The 26049-nt window shown below is 34.1% G+C and overlaps 1 protein-coding gene across 1 annotated transcript in view; it reads right to left on the bottom strand.

Moving 5' to 3' along the window:
* The window catches only part of LOC127834241 (tumor necrosis factor ligand superfamily member 10-like), a 154109-nt gene that overhangs the window by 37620 nt on the left and 90440 nt on the right, over window positions 1-26049 (bottom strand). The gene's annotated exons all lie outside the window — the stretch shown is intronic.

Genomic DNA, 26049 nt, shown 5'->3' with positions numbered 1-26049 from the left:
ACTATAATGTCTTTAGTCCTACTTCGAATGGGAACAGAGGCGTATTGTTTTTAATAAGAAAATATTTGAAAGCTACTAATGTGACTACTTTTGATAATTCAGGATTTAACGAGAGTGTCTGGTGTGAAATCAAAATGCCTGGAATTGGTGTGTCGCTATTAGCTGGATTGATTTATCGTAGTCCAGGCTCAAGTCATGAATATAATATGGAATTATTGGAATTATTAAATTATTCATGTCAAAAGAATTACACTCATTATGCTGTCATGGGGGATTTTAATTACAAGGATATAGACTGGTCAATACCAACATGTGATTATGCTATTGGTTCAGATGGACACAAAAGGAAGTACAAGCTTTAGGGATGGACAATTGCCAAGTTGCCTTGATTTACTTTTCACTAATGAGGAAGCTATGGTAGATGAAGATTCAATTGAAAAAAACCCGCCATTGGGGAAAAGTGTTCATTCTATAGTTAGCTGTAATTTGAAATTATATGTTGCTGAACTAGGTGAGGAACCAGTCAGACGCCAGTATTTTAAAGGGGATTACGAGGGCATGAAAACAGAATTAGGTTTGTTAGATTGGGATTGTTTATTTTATGAGAAGAATATTAACGATATGTGGGCTATTTTTAAGTCAACCTTGCTGGAAATCTCATCAAAGTTTATTCCTGAGAAAAAGTCAAACTCAAAACAAGTGAATTCACCATTGTGGTTGGATAGAACTGCAATATAAGCAATTAACAAAAAAGGAGCTCCTGGAAAAAATATTTGTTTTCACGTTCACATGATAGTTACTTGAAATACGCTGAGTGTAGACAAGAATGTGCTAATATTGTGAAACGTTCCAAAAGAAGTTATGAGAAAAAAAATGCAAATGAAGTAAATAAGAGCAGCAAATCCTTTTGGCGATATGTTAATTCTGAGAGAAAAACAAAGGATTCCATAGGCGTGTTGGTACGGGAGGATAATACTGAAGCTAAGACAGATTTTGATAAGGCAGAAACATTAAATTGCTTCTGCAGCAGTGTCTTTGTTGGACCAGATAATGCAGGAAATGACCATATTGATATTGTTCAACATGAAAATCGGAATTTACTAGAGAATATTTTGTTGTCTGAGGAGGATGTGTTAAAAGCCTTGAATTCACTTAACCCAGAGAAATCACCTGGTCCGGACTATATTCACCCTCGGGTTCTTTACGAAACTAAGAAGGAACTAGTAAAACCACTATTAATTTTATTTAATCAGACATTGAGTGAAGGAGTTATTCCCGAGGATTGGAGGAAAGCCATTGTTTCTCCCATTTTTAAAAATGGAAGTAAGGAAGAGCCAGCAAACTACCGCCCAGTTAGCCTAACTTTTGTGGTGTGTTAATTATGTGAACGTCTTGTCCGGGATAAACTCGTTAAGCATATGAATGACAACAAGATATTTTCTGACGCACAATACGGATTCAGATCAGAAAGGTCATGCTCTATTCAGTTATTGGAGATTCTTGATAATTGGACAGAATCCTTAGACAAAGGTGTACCAATAGACGTCATTTATCTGGACTTTGCCAAAGCCTTTGATCGCGTTTCACTCGGGCATTTGATTCATAAATTATACAAGTTAGGTATTCGAAGAATAGTCCTGAATTGGATTAGGGATTTCTTGTCTAGAAGAACGCAGTGTGTTCGTATAGGATCTACTTTATCATCATGGACAGATGTAGTCAGCGGAGTACCTCAGGGCAGTTAAATCGGACCGATACTTTTTCTGTGTTTTATCAATGACTTACCTGACATAGTATCAGGAATTGTTAAGATTTTTGCTGACGACACAAAGCTTTTTTCACCAGTAACAACAAATGAGGAGTGTTTTAATCTTCAATCTGACCTAGACAACTTAAGTGACTGGAGTGATAAATGGAAATTAACATTTAATGCAAAGAAATGCAAAGTTCTTCACCTTGGAAGTTCAAATAGTGACTTTCGCTATTCCATGAGAGACCCGGACAGAAATTATACAGCCATTGAAGCAGTCACAAATGAGAAAGATTTATGTGTGACTTTTGACGAGCGGCTAAGTTTTAACCAACACATTACAAACATTACGAATAAAGCACAGCGAACTCTTGGCTTAGTACATAGATCCTTTGAGTGTCTTGATGAAGAAATGTTTCTGCCTCTTTATAAGGCTTTTATCAGGCCAACCTTAGAATACGGATCATGTGTTTGGTCCCCTCACCTAAAAAAACATATAAAGTTAATTGAAGATGTTCAAAGAAGAGCAACTATACTAGTGCCAGTGGTGGCACATCTACCATACGACCAGAGACTTCGAAAGTTGGGACTTGTCACACTTGAGTACTGAAGGGACAGGGCGGATATGATCCAAATTTTCAAATCTTTACATAAGCTGGATGATTTAAACTGGGAAAAATTGTTCGATCTGGCTGAGGATAATCTTCGTGGTCATCACTTGAAACTAAGAGGCAAGAATTCCAAAAGTAATGTAAGACTCAACATCTTTAGTCAAAGATCAATACATTACTGGAACAGTTTGGAAGAATCAACAATAGCTGCCACAAGTGTTAATCAATTTAAATCGTTGCTAAATTCTGAAAAATGTAACATTAAGAAGTTTAACAAGTAAATTTACTAAGCGCACTCTAGAGAAGTTTTAACAAAATAGTAATTATCAGAGAGAGATTCTAAAGAAGAGACCATTTATCAGAGGGGCCACTACAGCATAGCTTAATTACGGCCCAACAGTCCAGGTATCCAGGTATCCAGGTATAGCATGGGAACTGTTTTCGGCACATACAAAATTTCGCCGATTTTAAATTTAAGGTCATTATGATTATTATTCAGTAAAATTAATGGAACATAAAAGTTATCATTTTATTAAGTTTTGGAGTTATTTCTTGAGTATATTCTACGTGATAATTCTAAAGACCCTTTCTTTTGTGATGTATTAAGTTAAGTTGTGATTGTAAACAATATTGCATCTCCGACTCATACTCGATCATTTTCGTACCAAACTGTTTCAAACTGTAAAAATTCAAACTGTGCTTACATACACATTGGAAATAGACTAATTCATATGTACATTTCAGGGATTCTCTTTGATTTTCTTTTAGAAGCTGCTCTGTCAAATGCTGGACTTCACACATTCCATGCAGCATTCTGCTGAGCAAAACTGACTGCGTGCTTTGTACTCAACAACGAAGCAATTCTGGACCTATAAAGCTTGACCGGGACTGAAACATTAGCAATTGTTACTCTGTAATGTTCAACGTTAGTGGACTGTAAAGAAACTGCAATTATTGTGAAGAGACTCTGTATGTCTGTAAGCAAAAAGAATATGCAGCATAACAAATATCAGGTGTGAAAACAATGTGAAAGAATAGTGAAATTAACAATTTGCAATCAGGCATGTCAAATGAATTGTTGATATTAAAAATGATAGTTCCCAGACAGCTCTAGACGTTTTTTTCTGTATTTCTAATACTAGTATTATTTCATAAAGTGTATGCCACAATTAAAAAGCACACTCTGTTTAGAGACCATTGTGTTGTCTCATTGTGTGATGATGACTTTGAGTAATACATTGTACATTAAACAATATCTACTAAGTGGTTTTTAAGTATCAGATTTCTTGTTTATGATATAAATGAATGTTAATTTTTGCTTAAATATAAATGTGCATAATGCAGTGCCAGTAGCACACTTTGCAATATTTTTATTACAAAAGAGTGTGTTGTACACTTGAACTTATACCTATAATTAATAATCCTTGCATAAACATTCATTTGACACACCTGAGACCATGTTGTGTATTACCATTATTATTTTGCACATTATGCTGACACTTTGAAAAAATTGCAAATAAGCGAAAAGCAGAAGTTTAGTCTTGTCAACTGTCTCTGATTAATTGTTTGAAGACCATATAAGAAGCGAAAGTGTAAGATACGGTATTCATTTTATTTGATGACTGCTTGTTATTATTTCTTCATAGAAGGCGTACTGGATGAGAGGAGTATTTTATTTGGTTCTACATCTTTGATGAAGTCAACTCATTGACATTTAGTGCCATGACTGAGCGTGTTTTTGAACTAACAAACGCGTGGTAGGAACTTATCTGAATATTTGCAAACTCATAACAGTGCGTCTAATACTATATGTGTTGAGTGCACAGAAACAAGGGCGAGAAGATAAGGGTATAAAGGAACATACTGAATGTGTTATTTTGTTTATGAGCTTGAAAATACACAAACTTGACTTTAATCAATTGGGATTTACATGCAGTTTAATAATCGGGTTGTTATTTTATAATCATATTCATGTGGAAACTGCCTCATTCACATGCAATACGCAGCTGCTGTCTATATGTTTAATGCCACATTCCATAATGACTGAATATCTTCACTTTCAAAACATGAAAATGAATTAAATGAAATGAAAATAAACGAAATAATGAAATTAAATTCAGGTGAAAAATATTTGTTTATTTTTTATTTAAATATGGTTTGGTAAATTATTTACTGGTAAAACAATTCTTGTTGATAACAGTAAATTCGTGATAATAAGTATGTTGTTGTTTATTTTTTGTCTCACACATTAAGTGACAGGTACACTCATATATTTAGCATTAAGCTTATGATGTGGGTCTTCATCATAAAACTAAATTTTTGCTACTAGTATTTTCTCCTTAGCATCAACCTAGTAATGTTCAATCTGTGTATGGCATAAGCGATAGTTTTTACCAACTGTTAGTTCCTGAGGATTCAGAAAAATACAATAAGTTTACCACATTTCATGACATAAGCTCTAACCGTGCGGAATATATGCAAAGAGTATTGTGTCCAAAGCCAAAGGTGATATTTCTGGTCTGTGTAATTTTGCGCAGTGAATGAGGTCTATGCACTTCTTTCAAGATAGATGCAAACACTCCCGCAAGCATTGTTACATATGCAGGGGATACATTTACGATGTCGATGATTTAGACATGGGACCAAAATAATGAAGTACGGCACCTTTCTTTTTTATGCTTAAGTTAAATAAAATCGTTTTAGAAATAATCTCGCCCTAAAACATAAATGGCATCCCTGCATATGGAAAACATCAATAAAACACAGTTCCGCGAGTTTTTGTTTTTTTATTCTAACATTGTTTTTAAAAGTAAACAAAAAATGAAATACATGTTTAAGAGTTTGAAAACAGTACAAGGGGTTACTATACATAAAGCATAGCTTCATAAACTTGTTTAAGATTAAAACAAATTATATTTTATTGCTTTGCTAAATTACATATTGTTTTGTAAAGAAATTGAATGTTTTGTTGCATGATAATGTGCAGACATATATTACCCGTGTTATCTTTAACAAACATCAAATAAGCTTTTGCCCGTAAATTAGGTAGCACCTATTATCATATTATGTTACTTTGATTTATGAAAAGGAATTAAATCATTTATCACAGTGTGGATCACCATTATGCTGATTGAATAATAAGCGCGGCAATCTGCGTCGATACAATTCGTAGTTGTGACGTTGCCGTAAAAAGCAACGTTAAACGACGTCAAAATTGGGAAAAAGTGGGCATCTTTGTCTCGGGCTGGAGATAACGTCTTTTGATCATATACATGCATTGAGAATATTTTGAAAAGATGACTCTCTGCACTTTATGTTGATAGTAGGTTGAACATAATTTGGTTAAAGGCAAATAACGACCCTTAACGTCCCTTGTCGAGTACTTTTGATATTTGAAGTTGCCTATTTGAGTTAACGTGTGCGATTAAATGCTTCTTTGCGTTGCATTATTTATGGTTTGTTTATTCAATTTCTATTTCTTTCATTTCTTAAACATTTGCTCTCCTATGGATTTTTTTTTCATTTTTCCATCCGATTTTTTGTTCCACCATGGGATTTTTCCCCAATATTTCCATATAAAAAAAAACAACAACAACAACAACTACTACTACTACTACTACTACTACTACTACTACTACTACTACTACTACTATTACTACTACTACTACTACTATACTACTACTACTTCTACTACTACTACTTCTACTACTACTACTACTACTACTACTACTACTACTACTACTACTACTACTACTACTACTACTACTACTACTACTACTACTACTACTACTACTACTACTACTACTTCTATTACTACTTCTACTTCTTCTACTACTTCTACTTCTTCTTCTACTACTACTACTACTACTACTACTACTACTACTACTACTACTACTACTACTAACTACTACTACTACTACTACTACTACTACTACTACTACTACTACTACTACTACTACTACTACTACTACTACTACTACTACTACTACTACTACTACTACTACTACTACTTCTACTACTACTATTACTACTACTAATACTACTATAATAATTATAATAATAATAATAAGAAAAAGAAGAAGAACTAGAACAAAAGAAGAAAAAGAAGAAGAAGAAGAAGAAGCAGAGGAAGAAGAAGAAGAAATAAAAGAAGAAGAAGAATAAGAAGAAGAAGAAGAAGAAGAAGAAGACGAAGAAGAAGAAGAAATAAAAAGAAGAAAATGCATTGGCAGAAAGAAGAGTCAAAGTAATGATAACAATATAATTATTATTTATTATAATCATTATAATCATCATCTTTGATATGTTAACATCACGTATTAATGAACTGATCATTTTACATTATGTTCAAATACGAATACGGTTCGTAGGCTATTTCATTATGTATTCGTTATCCATTGGATACTTATGCCTTCTTACATTAACCATATGGTTCCCAATTGATTATAACGCTTGTGCTATATTGAAGGTTTACATTTGCCAAAATTACTTTTTAACCGTGACATAATCGTGTATTGGTTGATATCAAGTTACCTTCTTATTTCGTTCAGTATGAATCATTGATTTGAAATAGAGTAATGAAACATTGATTTAAGAGTTTCCCAACGCATTTACATTTAAAAGCGCTGTTCACAGTGTGCTTAATTTAGAAGAGTATATGTAATATTATTTCGATACAACGAAGCGTAAATACATCTCCAGACATTGTTGCGACTATCTACACTTTGATTCCTTAATAAAGTCGTTTTGGTATCATCTTGTCGATTGGTTTCAAATGAAACACGATTAGTAAGTGTATACCTCTCAAATAATTTGTTAAATTAAAGATGTAAAGTGAAACTTGTTTGATGAAACTTGATAATAGGGCACTAATTTCCCACAATATCTCTTAAATACACACACAGGTATAACGAGATTGCATGATGTTTCCAGCAGCAATATGCTAACAAGAACAATATGGAAATTATATACAATATTTCCTTATTAATTTATCACAAATTAAATATCTGCAAACCGTTTATACCATAAAATTTTGTTCCTTAATCTATTTACGGATACACAATATGGATTAGATTAAGTGATACTGACAGCTATGGATCAGTTCATTCACTTATGTCACCATTACATTTCATGCTATATTTGAGTATTATTTTGGTCGTAAATGACCGGTGCTATGGATTCTCATGTCCTCAATCAACCAGCTTCGCTAGAAAACGCGTAGAGATGTGTTTAGGATAAACAGGTTAACAAACGCGGCTTACCAAGCTCAGAGGTGAGGACGACCAAACTAGTTTCATTATGTGCTAATGCCTTGGCGTATTAACGCCTCTGATTTGTCGATTGGTCGTGTTGACGGAATTGAAAGACGCCTTAATGCTACCACGCCAAAATTTCAAATATACAGGATTTCATAGTCGCCAAATATAGAACAACTTTATTTGTCGTATCGGCGCGTATGTTTGTCGTTTAGGCGTTGTTGTTTTTAATTGTTGCCCTTCTAGCGCGCTAATACACCTGATACACCATTGATCCTTTAACACATGCATAATTTCATACGTATTTTGTATTCGAAAACGCAATTTACGAACAGTATAATAAATAACATTTTCGAAAATCCGATTATATATTTTTCAATTTAAATGGTCCTTTCCCATATATTTTCTTATATTTATTACAAAGGTTAAAAGAAGCAGAAACATTTTGTTCAATCCAAAACAGTATGTCGATATATCTGCGAGTTTGTATATAACAAAGTTTAAAAAGACAGCAAAGCGAAATAGTTGCTTGGAACACTTTTTATTGTCATATGCCACGACAAGACCACTGACATTTTAACAATAAAAACATATACAGTAAAAATGCGATAACTCGAGGAAGTGTAGCTTTGATCTGCTTCTCAAAGGATGACAATGTGCAGTGTTTCTCAAACTGCAACTAACTTCACACCTAATCGAGCGTCTTTTGTCTGCTTGATTGCGCTGTTTTCACAACTCGAATATTTTTAGCACCGACCAGACGAGAAAGCGTCCTCGAATAATTGCCAGTTAATTAGGTTTGAAATGCCTTTCAGGGACCGGCACACGACCTCGAGTTATCGAAAATCGCATGTTTGAGTTATCGCGAGTATTTTTATATAGACATTAAAGGAAATGCTAGGGACTTTCTTTATTGCTCGAGTAATCGCCAGTTTTCGAGAAATCGCTAGCTCGAGTTATTGCAATTCTACTGTATGTCTAATTTCGTTTGGCAATGACTCGACCACAGAATTATGCATATATATGAACGATTGACAAGTACCTCTTGACTACATATTGACTCCATATCCATTTCATGTTTAACACTGGCTTGATTCGTAAGAAAAGTAAAATCCTGGGTGTTGGAATAGTGTTTATTTTGCTTAAGTGTACATGTATATGTAATTGAACGTTGTTCTACCGTACAAATTAAACAAATATTATTTATTTTAAACTTCGAAAAAAAAATAAATGAACTTAGTTAAATGTTTGCCCTACATTTTTAATATACAAAACTCCTCTTGTAGAAGGCAGAACATTTAAGACCACATATGTATTAATTGGGGGTATTTCGTTGAGTTTGCAAGTTTGTGCACTTAAACACGTAAACATTAAGCTCATTGAACTTTTTAACCAAATGATTTATTAAGAGTTTGTTCAATCATTATTTCGACAGATTATCTACCGTTGTATACACAGAGTTTAACTACCAATAGAGGCGTTTACAAACGTTATAAATACATTGTAAATTATGTTGTAAGCAATTAAGTAAATTGTAGTAAAATAACATGACTGAAAGTTTCACATTCCGTTAAGAATCTTACAAAACTTACAAAACCTCTCAGCAAGGTCCATACAGTATTTGTATTTTCCCGTGCAATGTGTAATATGTAATATGTAAGGTGATGCAGAACCGGTCAAGTAAGTTAAAAGACGTCTAGTTAAGCATTGCACTGTCCGACTGTGTTATGCATGGAAATTCGAAACGTTTATTGTTGCCTTCCATTTGCGAATATGTGTTCCACCAATGTTCCAACTTCAATTCCTTATCTTTGACTTAAGAGCTGTATTGAGGTCTTGTTATCTGAATTGTCAGTGAGTATTTATAAAGGTTTGTATATCAAAGAACAATGCATTATAATAACTAGTATACTAGGGAAAACACTGCAAACACTGATAAATCCTTTTCAATTTTCGATTGCATGGATCAACAGCCCAGCAAAGGTGTTCCAATGAATATTTTCCGGATGTAAAGTGCTTTTAGCTGTTGCCCGCACCCAGACATTAGCTCCCTGTTCAACCTTAGAGACGACTTGCATGTTGACACAAACTGTTGAATCAACACTTTCTTGAGCTGATCTCTGTAACGGTATCTCTCCCTGAACAATTTCAAAACCTACTTCATGGTAATATAAAGGGCAATATTGTACGGTGAATATGTACACTCCACCTACAGGAGCCGTGAACTTTCCCGTTTTAGGGTCATAGCCTCCACCATCGTTGGCCATGACTTTCTCAAACACGACATTATCGTTGGGTTGCAAAACGAATTGAATCGATTCAAACACAGCTTGAAAGTTAACCAGCGGAACGACCCTCTGTGCTGAAGACAGAAAAAGGGCAATATTGTACGGTGAATATGTACACTCCACCGACAGGAGCCGTGAACTTTCCCGTTTTAGGGTCATAGCCTCCACCATCGTTGGCCATGACTTTCTCAAACACGACATTATCGTTGGGTTGCAAAACGAATTAAATCGAATCAAACACAGCTTGAAAGTTAACCAGCGGAACGACCCTCTATGCTGAAGAAAGACACAAATAAATGTGTTTTCATTGCTTTTGCTTTATAAGTGAATAATCAGTTTTCATTTCATTATTTATTGAATTTGATCTTATGCATTATAGTTCACACACATGCATCTGTAATGGGCCACCAAAACCTTCACATAACAATATGGTATAGGCTATAACCCATACAAATCGGTATTGGTAGAGTTAAGAGGGAACAGAATTGACGTGTGCATGCTGTTGTTTTTTAATTTACGTTACAAAAACAAGTATCTCGTTCCCTCCAGATAACTAGCTCGTTCGTTTAAACTTCTTATTAGGTCTCGTGGAAACGAGATACAGATTTCGTAGTAACGAACCGATAAGTCTTCGGAACAAAAAACAAGTAAAGTCATGGTTGCCGATCAGAATAAATGATGTTTACTGCATATTTAAAAGGACACACGCAATGGTGGCTTACATACCTTTTTTTAGCTTTAATGGTATTATTTGCGCGTGTAGATGGTTTTGTTTTATGTTTTTTGACAGAACGATCATGCTGTTACCATGAACTGATTATAGTTTTTAACAACATGTATCAAAACATGCGTACGCCTCATCTGTTCCGCCGTTGTATTCGTTGTATGCTGTAATCCGTGAATATATTGTTTGCCAGCGCATTTATTGTATATACAAATGTACTAAGTATAATAATCATATAATCATCATCATCAGCTTCATCGTCTACTTCTTTATCATAACCTTGTTCATCAACACCATCTTCTTCTTCATCATCATCTTTAAGTTTCTTTATTAAGAAACGTTATTAGTAAAATCATTGAACTATTAACCCAAATGTTTCATTAATAGTAATTGTTATCATTATTTTTTGCCAATTATCTACCGTTGTATACACAGTGCTTAACTTGTCTTAGAGACGTTTTAATATGTCTAATTATGTGAACAACTTTTATATTTAAATAAACTAGTATTTGCAAACTTGCTTAGTTTATCTTTATAGCTGTTACCTTTTATTGAATTTTAAATTTATTTCGTTGTGAAGCTATATTATTTGTAAAGCTACTAATATTGCCACCTTAAAAGTTATATATTAATTACGCATGTCAATGGCTGTATTTGTATCTTCTTCTTCTTCTACTTCTTCTTCTTCTTCTTCTTCTTCTTCTTCTTCTTCTTCTTCTTCTTCTTCTTCTTCTTAGTATTATTATTATTATTATTATTATTATTATTATTATTATTATTATTATTATTATTATTATTATTATTATTATTATTATTATTATTATTATTATTATTATTATTAAAAGAAGAAGAAAAATACATTAATAATATTAATATTAATAAGAAGAAGAATTAAAAAAAAAGGAGTACAACAAGAGGAAGAAAAAGAAGAGTCAAAGTAATGATAATACAGTATAATCATTATTAATTATACTCAGTATCATCATCATCATCTATGATATGTTGACATCACTAATTAATGAACTGATCAATTAACATATGATCACACACGAATACGGTTCGTAGGCTATTTAAATATCTATTCGCTGCTCATTGGATATTAATACCTTCTTACAAAAACAATATGGTCTCAAATCGATTATAGCGCATGTGCTATCTCGAATGTTTACATTTGCCTAAATTTCTTTTTAACCTTGACATAATCGTGAATTGGTTGATATCAAGTTGCCTTCCTATTTCGTTAAGTATGAAATGAATCATTGATATGAAATAGAGTTCAAATTTCAAAGCGCTGTTTACAGTGAGCTTATTTTAGATGAGTATAATATACTTTCGATATACTTTCGATATAAAGAAGTGTAAATTCGACTCCAGACATAACAACAGCATAATGACTTGTTATTGATGCGACTATCCACACTTTGATTCCTTACTATAGGCGTTTTGGTGTCAACTTATCGAAAAAAAAATCAAATGTTACGCGGTAATAGTATACCTTTTAATTAATTTATCAAATTACAGATGTAAAGCGAAACTTGTTTGATAAAGCTTGATAATAGAGCACGAAGTTCCCACAGTATCTCTTAAAAAACACACATGTATAACGATATTTCATAATGTTTCAAGCAGCCGTATGCTTACAACAACAATATGGAAATTCAATAAAATATTTCTTTATTAATTTATCACAAATTAATTATCAGCAAACCGTTTATACCATATGAATTTGTTCTCAATCTATTTACGGATAGACAATATGAAATATTTAAAAAGAAATTGACAGCTATGGATCAGTTCTTTCACTGATGTCAACATTACATTTCATGCTATATTTGAGTATTATTTTGGTCGCATATGACCAGTTGTATGGATCCGCATTTCCTCAATGATCCAGCATTGCTAGGAAAAGCGTGAAAATGTGTTTGAGATGAACATGATAGCAAACGCGGCTTACCAAGCTCGGAGGTGAGGCCGACCAAACAATCTTCATTACTGTTCTCAGGCTTTGGCGTATTGACGCCGTGTTGACGGGATTGAACGGTGCCTAAATGTTACCACGCCAAAATGTCAAACATACTTAGTTTGATAGTCGGTGCCTTAATGTTACCACGCCAGAATGTCAAACATACTTAGTTTGATAGTCGCCAAACGCGGACACCTTTATTTGTCGTATCGGCGTGTATATTTGATATTAAGCGTTTGTGTTTTTAAGTTTTAAGTTTAAGTTGCCCTTCTAGCGCGCTTATACACCTAATACACCATTGGTGATTGTAACACATGCTAAATTGCATACGTATCTCGGTCGAAAACGCAGGTTTCAAACATAAAATTGAATGACGTTTTAGAAAATCCGAATATATTTTTCAATTAAAGTGGTCCTTGCCCATATATTTTCTTATATCTTTTACAAAGATTTTAAGAAGCAAAAAAATGTTGTTTATAGAAGCTCTTAATCCAAAACAGTATGTCAATATATCTGCGAGTTTGCTTATAACAACGTTTAAAAAAAAACAGCAAAGCGAAATAGTTGCTTGGAACACTTTTACAATATTTACAATATTTACAATACTTTGTATTGTATCTTTTTATGTTAACACCTTGTTATATTCAAATAAACTAGGATTTGAAAAAGTGCTTCGTTTAGCTTTATAGCCTTAACCCTTTAGAAAATATTAAAGTTATTTCGTTGTTAAGCTATATGTTTTGTACAGCTACTAATATGTCCAATTAATCAGTTAATCACGCATTTCAATGAGTGGATTGGTCGTTTATGTATCTAAACTATGTTTACTTAAAGTGTATTATGCAATCACTTGACACTAAATTTAGTACAAATGCTTGGACTAAATAGCTTGCAAAATGAAGTAACCATGTACTTAAAGGGTATCCGAGGTTTTTTAAATAGTACCTACGCTGACAATTACCAATCGTGATTGTCGCAATTGGTCATTGTCGGCTCAGGAATTACTTCCATATTATCTGGACAACGGACAAGATAATAAATGTGTATATAACGCAATCACAGATAATATGTATATTATTGTTTGGAATGTAAGTATGAAATATATAACGCATAAAGCAGCATGTGTGAGGATAACGGATAGAGAAAAGCATGACTGAATTAGTACCCGATTTTAAAACAAATTGTATTCTCTCCTTGATACCTATTAATAACCAATCTGACCTGAATTACGTTATTGTTCGAATACTCACTCTGCTTAGTAAAGAACAAGAATTAAATGCATCTGCTAGAGCTCAATTCAAACTTAAAACGCAACATTGTGTTTCTAGTGTTCCTTGAATCATGTCGATTCGGCCGTGGTGAAAATGCATCGCAATATTCAATCAGGACAATACTTTTAACTATAATAATAAGTTAGCAGAGCAAAGGCCGCAAAGACCTTGGCCAATATTAGCAAGTTATCTTCTAAACAATTCGGATCCCCATTGATATTTAATTTCATCAAAAACTTCTTAACTTTCGCATAAACTTCCAGTTTAGCAAACCTAAAGGCAATATGGCAATCGAATTTAAGAAAGAAGGAATAATCTGATTAGTGGCGGTAATGATAAAGTATTAATAGTATTTGATAAGCACATAAGGACATTTTAATGATTTCAAATGCTGACCTAACCAAAAAAAGGATTTATTTTTCCATCTTTTATAATTGACACAGTATACAATTAATATTCCGATTCTCAACCAATGTCCTAGGCTTTGCATGTATTATCAGAAGCATGTTTTCGCATAAAATTTAAAGAAATGGATATTTACTTCGTAAGCATTATACTCGTGAAACATTTTACGTTATTTAGCCATTAAATTCGCATCTTGAAAAATAATTGTCATTTGATGCAAATAAAATAAAATAAAATAAATATCTATAAAATATATTCGTTCCACAAACGTTTCCGTTTGTATTCACTTTTAAATGCTATAATGAAACTTTTTAAGACTAAAGTTGTATTAGTTGTATGCTGTCAATCTCATAAATGGTCTTTATGCTTGACGCACCGAGCTTTTCACCTTAGAAATCATTCAACACTCAGTCACTCAACAAAGACGTGTCAGTAGCGTTTTGATGTTACAGAGAAGAATTGTCAAACAAAACACAGGTACAAGAAAATACTTTTATTGGTTCATTACCAAAAAAGAAATAAATACAAATATCATTTGTGTTGAAGTTATTTAATTGATACAATCGACAATAGTTAAGTTGAATATAATTTAGAAATACACATGTCTCCGCCAATTTAAATAAACCAAAATATGTTGAACTACGCTCTTTCCATGAAAGAAAACCGACTTTGGCAACTTCGACATATACCAGGTCGCCTTTATTCACTTGTACGGAGGCGCCGACGTAGCTCGTGTGGCGTCCGTAGTCTATCTTCAGTTCCCAGCACTGTGTGACGTCATTTCGTAACAGCTCTTCGTCGCCTTACGGGTATATGAAATTATACCGGAACATGGAGTGGAACAGGGACTGTGCGGTGCTCTTGATGTCAATCGGCACTTTCTGATTATAATAGATAAGGAAGCCGAGCCGGTATAACACAAAATATCGACCGATTTCCGGTATGACGAGTGAACGGTTTCAGAGGAGAGCTGAATTGTGCACTCTGGACCCAACCGGCTTTTTATTGCATAAAGTAGCCTCTGGTAAACCGTGGGCGCCATTTTGTTTTCGGACTACTTTTGAAACTCAAAATGGCCGATAAAATGTCGGCACCCATGCCCCGAATGTGATTTGTGCTTCAAACCGGACAGGGACATTTTCTCTTTTGTATCAAGCACACATGTAGATTATGACATTATGAACATAAATTTTCCTGTGGGAAATACTATTAAACGCTGATAAAATCAGGAGTATGCTCGAAAAAACACACAGTGAGCGACGATTTTTATTGCGAAAAGTTGAGAAATGAAGTACTTTTTCTCGTTTCTATAGTAGAATAGTGTTATTTTCAACTGTGTTCGAAGCAATTGAACTGGTAGTGGAATTGTTGGTGGAAATGTAGTTTAGAAATTTAGTATGCATCATCGTGTAGAATTATCATCAGCTTCATTTCTGTTGAACATTGCAATATTCAAAATACTAGTGTTTCATAGTTATGGTGCTTTTAACATAGTTCACTGGCCAACAAGATTCAAGACTGAAATGATTACTGCATACAGGTAAAGTAAATAGATCTAAATGAATGTGTGCAGCATATTTATTTTTTTAAATAATCATTTATTTTTACCAATTTATTTAAGATATATTGCACTGAAAGTCTGAAGCTCAGTAAGACACTCAAGCCTGTTTCCTGGGTAGACACAATACTTGTTCAGAGTATAGCAGGCTCATGCGACCTCAGGTTGTTTTTTTGCCTCGGCTTTTAACCAGGGTCGATTTCAGGGTTTTTAGCCCTCAAATCAACAAAATTTACTTATTCCTTTTATTTAAAGATTTTTAGAACCCTCACTCACTGCCAGTGGGGATTAAACAGGGACCTTCTCATAGCTAGATGTACACATCCAATATGCCAGCAGCACTTTTTTATATTCAATAAATATACTTATTGATGATTCTGTTCTTTCTAACTACATTACTAATTTACTAAAACAATGTGAAACTCATTTTTAGCTGAGCTGATTTCGGAGAAAACCCGAGGTATTGACATAGCCAGCTCTTTGTCCGCCTTGCGAAAACCTTAACATGGGCTCTACAATCTAAGTGCTTCTTACTACAACATTGAAACTTCATATGTAGCTACATCTTGATGAGTTCTACACGCCACACCCATTTTTGGTTCACTAGGTCAAAGGTCACTGTGACCTCTAATATTCTTCTGAAAAGGTTTCATTTATTCAAAACTGTACCCGTAGCCAAGCGTTGGCACCTGCTATGCGGTGCTCTTGTTTGCTACTGTCCTCGGCACTAAACAACAATGATATATTTGCATGTGCATCCAACAAAATCATTAAATCTTACTGTCACTTTATAAAAGTAACTAAGTACAATGTATTGTTGCATGCTAACTTTTCAACACTATATATATATGCACAATGAGAGAAATAGTTAAATAACGAAATATTTATATATCATATAATATTTGCCAGCAAAGCAGCCCAAAGAAAACATAATTATGACATCTGAAGGCAACATTGACCAACCACAATTTTTCCGGACGAAATGATGAATTCGGATTGAGGCATTTTCACTAAATAGGCGTTCATCAACAAATCACATAGCAATATTAAAGCATATATACGGTCAAATATGTACAACAGAACTTTTTTCAGACTTGTCAATGAACTTAGAATGTCGGAAAGATTCCATCATTTTGAATTTTGTATATTTTTGCAGACATATTGCTTATCCACTATGTGACAGATAGTTATGGAACATCAAATACAGTCTTAAACAAATATGAGCGATTTTGTGTTCCGGTTTAGTTCAATTTGGTACAATATTACTTTAATAAACCGATTTAACAGTTGTATTGCCATACTTTATTCATACTGATGAACGCCAATAATGACTGCATAAACTTTTTGTTTTGATTTTAATAATTAAATTCAATAAAAATTGCTTGAAAATACTCTGAAGATGGCTATGATAAAATCAATGGATGTTTATATATGATATATTATTGTTTACATACATTTTGCAGTCATACAGTTGGGAACTGTTGGGATCATATAATTTCGCTAGATAGAGTTTAAAACACCGGAAGCCAACATTATGTCTCCTTGTGGTGATATTCTGACACTCTTTAATATGGGTGATGTTGTTGTGTCTACTTGAAGTGAATAAATAATTCTAGCGTTGTGTTTGACGTTTTAGTGTCGTCCTTTCTCAATCATAACAATATATCAACTGCAACAATAACAAGTTGACGTGCTTGTATATGACGTTATTCGGCGGCGTCACACGACGGCGCGCCAACTGCGGCGTCACACGACAGCGAGTCAAATTCCCAACATTCTCCGGGTCGCGAAATGTTAATATGCACTTACAACAATATGCTTATTTAAATAAAATAATTAAATCTACTGATATTTTTGAAACTTCAAATGTCCATAACATCAGCAAGAGTTCAACACTTGATTGCACACAATTGAAGTCAGTTGTCGTCACATTGTACTTCAGCGGGTATAGTTTGACGATAGGTCTGGTGGTGATTCCACCTGATGTAAGGAGGCGCACGGCCCTCGTCAACCCATCATTTCCGGTTAGAAGCTCGTCTTCCACAGCCAGGGTCCACTGAAGTCGCGGTTTAAAGTCGTCCTGCTCGATAACAACGTCGACCAAACGTATCGTCTGATGATTGTTGCCGCCTTTCGCCTGGAATTCCCTCTGTGACGTCCTATATTCGTGAGTCCATCGGTAACGGTACTGTTCGATAAGACGCGCGCGAGTCTGTGCGCGTTGTGCGATATTACGGCGTGTAACGTTGGGGAATGAACTATCACATACGGCTTTAGCGTCACTGTATGGAAGTCAAGTCAATCTTCTTCCGTGGAGTAGATGCGCCGGTGTTTTGTATTGCATATAAGTGTTTCCTTTTTTACATGAAATGACATTGTCATTGATTGATCTTTTGACGGTTTCGCGTCTACGTGTTTTGCTCGGTGTTTGAATGACCTCCGTGCATGCACTCTTTGAAACGACGCTTGCATTGAGCGCTTTCGATTCCGTCTGATCTTCTGAACGGTTGGTTTCCGGCCATTTCCGACGGGATGGCGATTTTGAATCCGAACTCGTGGACAGAAATGGAGATTCCGGAAGATTCTCCGATGTCAAATTGCCTGTCTGCACCGGGCAGTCGTGACTTCTGCGTCTTTTTCGAACTGAGATTTGGACTTTCACTGGGTGGTGGTGTCTTATGCGTGTCTGTGTCACCGGATGTTGGGTGCTTAACGTTATGCTGGGCTGGTTGCATTACGTTGGTGGCAACGATGGTGGTGGCGACTTGACGTTGACGTTGATGAAAGGCCGGAAGCAACGACTGATTAGCGTTTTCGGATGATGTCGGTAGGGTAGGTAACTGCAGAGAATGGGGTGGTTCTTCATCTACGCTTCGATAGTGTGTATTTGATAACTCGGGTTGCTGCAATACGGACATCGACAGACTACTATCATGGACGGCTGTACTACTTGAAGATGGGTGATCACGCAGATTTTGACGGTATCTCCGAAGCTTCGTTTCTATGTCAAAAACTAACATGTGCGAGTCCAACTGCTCGTCTGGGGTCGATTCCGCGTCTGATAGTGCGATTATTTTCTCATTTAAACCTTGCATAATCTGCAACTGGTTCTGTATTGCAACGATGGTTAATCAAACTGCAATTGGTAATTTTCTTCCAATCTTTCGATTAATCGCTCAATTACTTTCTGATTTCCTAGTCTCTGCCCCTTTAACCTCTCTGTATTTGTTGACGGCATCCTTAGTTTTTAGTCACGGCACAAAAATGTCTACCTGAAGTAAATAAATAATTCTAGCGTTGGGTTTTACGTTTAAATGTCGTCCTTTCTCAATCATAACAATATATCAACTGAAACAACAATAACAAGATGACTTGCATGTATATGACGTTATTCAGCGGAGTCAAATGACGGCGCGCCAACTGCGGCGTCACACGACGGCGCGCCAAATTCCTAACATGTTGTCTTCATGTTTCACAGCTGTATATCTAGGATAACATGCACACAAGTATTTGTTGCAACAAACGAAAGGAATAGAAATATGCCATTTTCGTTAATAGTATTTAAAGAATCATATCATAACTATTTGTCACAAAATGTACTGCCATTGGTTCGAGTCACTGTATCATGTGAATTAACCATTCCAACATGAATCACAACAAACTGTAAAATCCTTTCAACAATAGCTTCTTCTAAAAACAGTCTTAAAAATGTTTTTCAAGGAATAATGCTTTGCGTATCACAAAATGCTTGTAGTATACACGTATCTTACAAGTTACGATAAGGTGCCATATACGTATAATGATCGAAATGATATATTAACAATTTAACATTTATTTGGACATGTGTTATAAAAAATATTAAAAATATATAGAGAATCATATCATAACTATTAGTCTTACAAAAAGAAATAGCCCTCAACAACAATAAACTTCATATTTTCGAACAAAAATGGAAACGCATAAACTTTCATAACCCAGTCCAGTTGTCTTCTAACTATCTATACGCAACTCATCTATAGGATTGATTATTACATTTAAAAATAACAGCATACACCACATGCAACCAAAGCAAAAAAAAAACAGTATATCCTAGCATATAATGTATAATATGTGTTTGACATTATTACTGTTGTATTATACCACTTTTTGTTCATGCTTATGCACATATTTACATTGTATGTTTTATATTTAATTAAAAAAAATAACTATTCGTCTTAAAAGGTTGAGCTACTGATAGTACGAGTCACTGTATCATATGAATCAATCACAACAACATTAACCGTAACAAACTGAATAAAACCTTTTATCAATATATTCTTCTTAAAACAGACTTAAACATGGTTTTCAAGGCAAAATGCTTGCTTATCAAAAACATCATGTAGTATACAAGTATCTTACAAGTTACGATAAGGTGTCATACACTTAAAATGATCGGAATGATATCTTGACAATTTAACATTTATTTGGACATATGTTATGAAACAATGAGCACAGGTCCAAACAATTTAGAATTAGAACTGTTCATGACTTTATTATACTATGTTTGTTCTTTTTTAGGTAATTATGTAAGTCGTGTTAAATGTTGATTTATTATTTCAAAAAAATACTACTCAAGTTGTTTAAAAAAAACTATAAACTTTATTTAACAGGGGATCACGAGCAAACTTCGTAAAGACTGTTTTGGCTTGCCATTTAAAAATGTAAACAGTATCGTATTGTTTACTCAATTAACAATTCCTCTTTCAAGCATAACAATTATTTTAAAACTTGCCAATCTTACCATAAAGTTAACACAGAATATTGCTATCAACAATTACAGGCACAAGTACAGGCACCGCTTAATTTGCATATGAGAAAACACCATCTCATTATCCTCCTCCTCCTCCCCCTCATCATCATCATCATCATCATCACCATCACCATTACCATCACCATCATTTGTTTGTTTTATTGAATCAACTTAAAACTCTTTTACTACGGCTATTTGTTTGCCATGCGATGGTTAAATATCATTGCAGCATATGTGATTGCCGTGTCATATTACTAGCATTCGTTCTTTGCATTGAAAGTTTACTTAATACTATCGACTTCGTATGTGCATATGATTTGGCAAGCAAGTCATTGTTTGTTAACGAATATTATAATCATGATATTGGTTTGAACATTAGGTTATATTGAACTTAAGACATCGCGTCTATGCAGTCCCCTTAGCCGGTCCCATAATGCCAATTTTCATTGGCAATAATGAAGATGTTTTCTATTTAAGCACCCTGTCTGATGTGATAGGACTTTGTCAGATAATTCCACATTGTTTCGAGTTCAGATTCCGGCTTTCTTCAATAAGGCCATCAGCCGACATTGTCATTATGACACGTCGAAAGGTTTTGATCCCTGCCTTTCAACATGGACCAGTCTTCGACTGCAATTTTTTGCCAATATGTATCTCCATAAAGATCGTCTTGAAATGAAATGCAGTTCGACACTGTCCTAACTTCCACAATACAAACTACCCAAACACTATTTCTATACTATTTTCATCTAAAACACTTTTATTGTTGCTTAATTTATTGACGTTTGTTATCTTTATGACAATAATCAACCCTCGCAACATAAATTTCCTAAACATGATTTTGAAAGAAAACCAACAATTTTTCTAATACTTCTCATTGTTCCTTTTCAATATGCTTATATTTCCCTCTCAACTATCCTTATTTTCATTATTAAGAGTTTTACTGGATCAGATTGTTCTTTAGAAGTGTTTAGAAATGTTTCTTTTCGCTTGTTTGGCCTTTTACGTGTTCAATTTAAATTTCTTTTATTCAAAAATATAATTCACAAAATATCGGGTTTTTGTAGATGAAACCTGCTTAGTAAAGTGATAACTTTAAGGACTGTCTGTGCAAACCAGTTAAAATCATATGTTTGCCAAATTACATGTGCGATGATCTCTCATTTAGACGCCAGAAAGTATACCGGGATAATTACAACATATCGTATTATGTCAGAGCATTCGGAACAATAATATTATTTCAAAATGCACAAATTCATTCATTAAACATGATTTAAAATTTCAAAATCAAACAGATATAATCATCATGCTGATTATACAATACATGCCATGACTAAACAGTACATGTATGGACGCTCACGGGACAATGGACTGAATCTCAAAACAGACGCAAACAGGTATATATAAGACAAGCGACAAGTAGATTATAATCTAAAAATCATGTAAAAACCATATAAATATATAGACAAATTAATGCAAGTTTAAATATTAGATAGAAGTTAAATGAAATACACTTAAACCATTTTCAATAAAGAATAAAACCAATATATGTACATTATTTACATGAAATGAACTGTAATAATGTTTTTTATTAATTTGTAACTTGAAATAATAAGTAATGGATATGGTGTCCTCCTAGCGACCGGGAGGTCACGGGTTCGATCCCCACCGTGGGAGCATTCTTGAAATCTCCCCCAAAGACACCAAGTACTGGTTCTAGGCCCAGGAAACGGACTCGAGAGCGTTTATATAAGCCTGAGGCTTTCGATGCAATCGAGCTAAAATAAATAGGTTTAAACTAAATAATAAGTGTAATTATTTCATAACCATAATGGATATTTAATAGTGTAACGTGACCATGTTTATAGAACAATGGAAGCAAATGCTATCTATTGAGCTGATCCAAAAACATAATATACAAAAAGTTTGATTTTACAATTAATTAATTATCTTTATAAGACTTTCTGGAGCATCATGTGGTTCTCTTTCCCATTTATTAGCCATTTTATGTTTGCTTTACAGATTTACTCTCCTAACAAGCTACGATCATGGAAGCAGGTCTGATTCTCTTTTACTTTACTATAATTTGTATGTTGTATTGCACGCTTTTTATTTGCAATGATTGTTTTACACTTCATGTAAATATGATACGTTCTTGCAGTTTTTCTTGCAGGCGTAGATAACCTCCAAACATTGGGGAGGCAGACGCAAGGTTCCGGCTCTGAAAAGAATAATATTGTTAATGTAATAAATTTTGTGTTAAATATTAATGATAATAATAAAAAAAACATTACTAAGCAACAATACAAATATTATTTGTATGTTGTTGTTTTTTTCTTCAAAATTTCGTTTGTATTCAGATCGACCTCGTGTTTTGCCTTAAGCTTTTCATAAAATATTTTAAATGCAATACATTTTACAGCCATTCATGTCAAGTAGTAATAACAGAATAAAGCTATTACAAAGTGAATATTGGAAATATATTAAGACGTGTTTCGATTATGTAAACAAAGGCTTCATTTGCATAGCTCATTTTAATTGCGCTTACAATACAAACTGTATTGAGAGATTTACTTTTGGGTTTTGTTTTTAAAAAGAGTCTCGCGACCATGAAGCGCTTCCGTTTAAAGTTTCAAAACGACATGTACGGAATAATTCCATAATTTGCTAGCATGGGGTACTCCATTGCATGTTGTTCATATGAGAATCAGCTCCGCTATATATGGGTGGTGATAATAGTGTTCATAATTTGAATCAGTAAATAATAGAATTTAAGCGTTTTGCAATTTCTTTATTTTAAAAACTTCAAGTTCAATTATCACATGACTGCCCGCCCACAGTACCAAAGTTGTGTACACTTATTATTTCATTTACTATATATAAATAAATAAATAATTATAACCAAACTTTTCGCGTTTCAACATGTTTCTTCGTACATTGCTTATTGTAACTTGCTAAATATTGAAGTCACATTGTTTATCAAAAGGCCTACTTGTGTCATGCACCAGGTTCTATTTTGAGGGAATGATATTGAACAAAGTTAAAAAACGCATTATGCAATGCATTTTGTATGTAAATGTTTACAGATTGCATTTTTTTATGCAAGACATGTTATAAGACTATAGACTTGACAGAAGACATATTTTCATAAACGACTTATATGTCAAAACGATGATGATTAATTTAAAAAAATTGTTCATATTTTGATGAAAACCAAACACTGTGCTGAATTGTACATTTCTAAAATCCACACAGTATTCCTTATTTGGCTATAGAGACACCTTGTAAACACTCTAGAGGCCACATTTCTAGGTCCAAATCTTACAGAAACCTTGTAAACACATGTAGAATTAGCATAACTTGCAAATGTCAATCAGAATTAATCATATGCTCACACTGCACAAGTAAACAGAAGAGAACTAATTTAATATGCTCTAGTGTACAGAATTTTCAACTACCGGTTTAGCATTGAACAAGGCCTTGTAAAAAAAGATGAGCGAACTAGGGCCATCTTGGTCCTCTTGTTTCAAAGCTTTATCCGTATGTTATGGGATTTTGTCTGACAATTGCTTTGAATTTCAGCTCCACTCGCTTGCACAACTGAAGCACAAAAAGCAAAATACACCAAAATCACAAAAACTGTGAAAATAACTCTATTAACCTCTTTTTTGATGCATTTGTATTTATCTGTAAATTAAGTTAGAGGCAAGGTTTACTAAATTTACTTTTCTCTGTAAATCAAGTTAAATCGACCCAAAATCATAAGTTACCAGATGGTTCAAAAAGTAAAGGAGTATTCATGTATTAATTATGCAATTAATTACGTTAAATGTGATTCATAGAAAATCTGCAATTTATCTTAAACAAGAGATATGTTCGTCAGTAACACAATGCCCTCTACTGCGCCGCATTGAAGTAGAATTTCTATTTAACATTTGGCAAGGTATAGAAATCATCTCCCTTTTAAGCTTATTACTTCTTTTGGATGTTTGTCCATTCCAATCGGGGGGGGGGGGGGGGGTGTCAGTGGACAGTAAAACATGACCAAGTCAGATATCACTGACAACCAAGGTCTGTGGTTTATCAAAGAGATCATAGCCAGAATTCATCATGTATCTATGGACATAAGTCCACAGGTATGTAATGAGCACTACAATTCACAAATTAGTGCAGGAAAGAAATGATAATTATATCATTTAAAAACAACTTTGACAAATCAATCATTTTAGTTAATCAAAATCAAAAAATCTGTACAGTTACTGTGAAAAAAACTTAAATTCTTGGTAAGGAAATATGTAATATGAGATTTATAATCATATAAATTACTTCCCTTGAAAATAATTGTCTCTAACAAATCTCTATTTTTAGTAGCAAATAATTAAAAGCCACTAACGTGACTGTAGATTCTCCACTGAAAATGTGCAGCTCCCTGAGATACACATGCATGCCAAATATCAAGTTGCTATCTTCAATATTTAAAAAGTTATGGCCAATGTTAAAGTTTTCTTCGGACGGACGGACAGACTGACAAACTGACATACTGACTGACGGACAGTTCAACTGCTATATGCCACCCTACCGGGGGCAAAACAATGTACACATAATTATGCTAATTGGTTCAATATATTTGTCATATATTTATTTTGTCTGTTTTTTCCCAAATGCATGTCCGTTAAAGATTGTTTTTCACAAAATGTGTGTTATGAAGATGTCCAAAGTAGATTTGAGCCTCGCTCTGTGAAAACGTAGTTGAATGCATCTCAGGAAAGTGTCGTCCTGGATAAGCATGTGCGGTATGCACAATGATATAACAATATGCTTAATGATTAAGGATTTATAATGTCTTTATGACTTATTAAACAATTGAGGTTTTATAATAAATTTATTTAAATATATTGGTTAATACATGAGCCTTGCTATGGGAAAATGTAGCTTAATGCATATGCATAGTGTACAGGCTAATCAGGGACAAAACTTTCTGCCTAATCTGCATTTTCGTTAACAGGAGAAATCATTAAAACAAAAAATCCCTAAAGCCGAAAGGTTCGTCCCTAATTAACCTGTGCGGAGTGCACAGGTTTATCTGGGACAACACTTTAAGCCTATGCAGTAACTCCATTTTCAAGGCTCACATATTTTTCTCAGATTAAAGAAAGTTGTTCAAGTCCTCAAATTCGCTATGACATTTATACAAAGTCAATGTTCCTTTGAAATGATCAGAATCAATTTTCAGTGGTTTAAAATATCGACAGGAAAAAGCCTGTTAAGAAGTCTTGCATATCCGCCCAGTGGTGCAGTGGATGAGGTGTCCGCCTAGCGATCGGGAGTCTGTGGGTTCGCTCCCTAGTCGGGGAACGTTCTGATTATCTCCTCAATAGACACCAAGTACCGGTTCTTTCTAGGAAACGGACTCGACAGTGTCCATGCCTGCCTAT

Source organism: Dreissena polymorpha, chromosome 6 (genome assembly GCF_020536995.1).
Source record: "Dreissena polymorpha isolate Duluth1 chromosome 6, UMN_Dpol_1.0, whole genome shotgun sequence".
NCBI classification, from domain to species: domain Eukaryota; kingdom Metazoa; phylum Mollusca; class Bivalvia; order Myida; family Dreissenidae; genus Dreissena; species Dreissena polymorpha.
The sequence above is the reverse complement of the archived record's forward strand: the minus strand, read 5'-3'. Positions and strand labels throughout refer to the sequence as shown.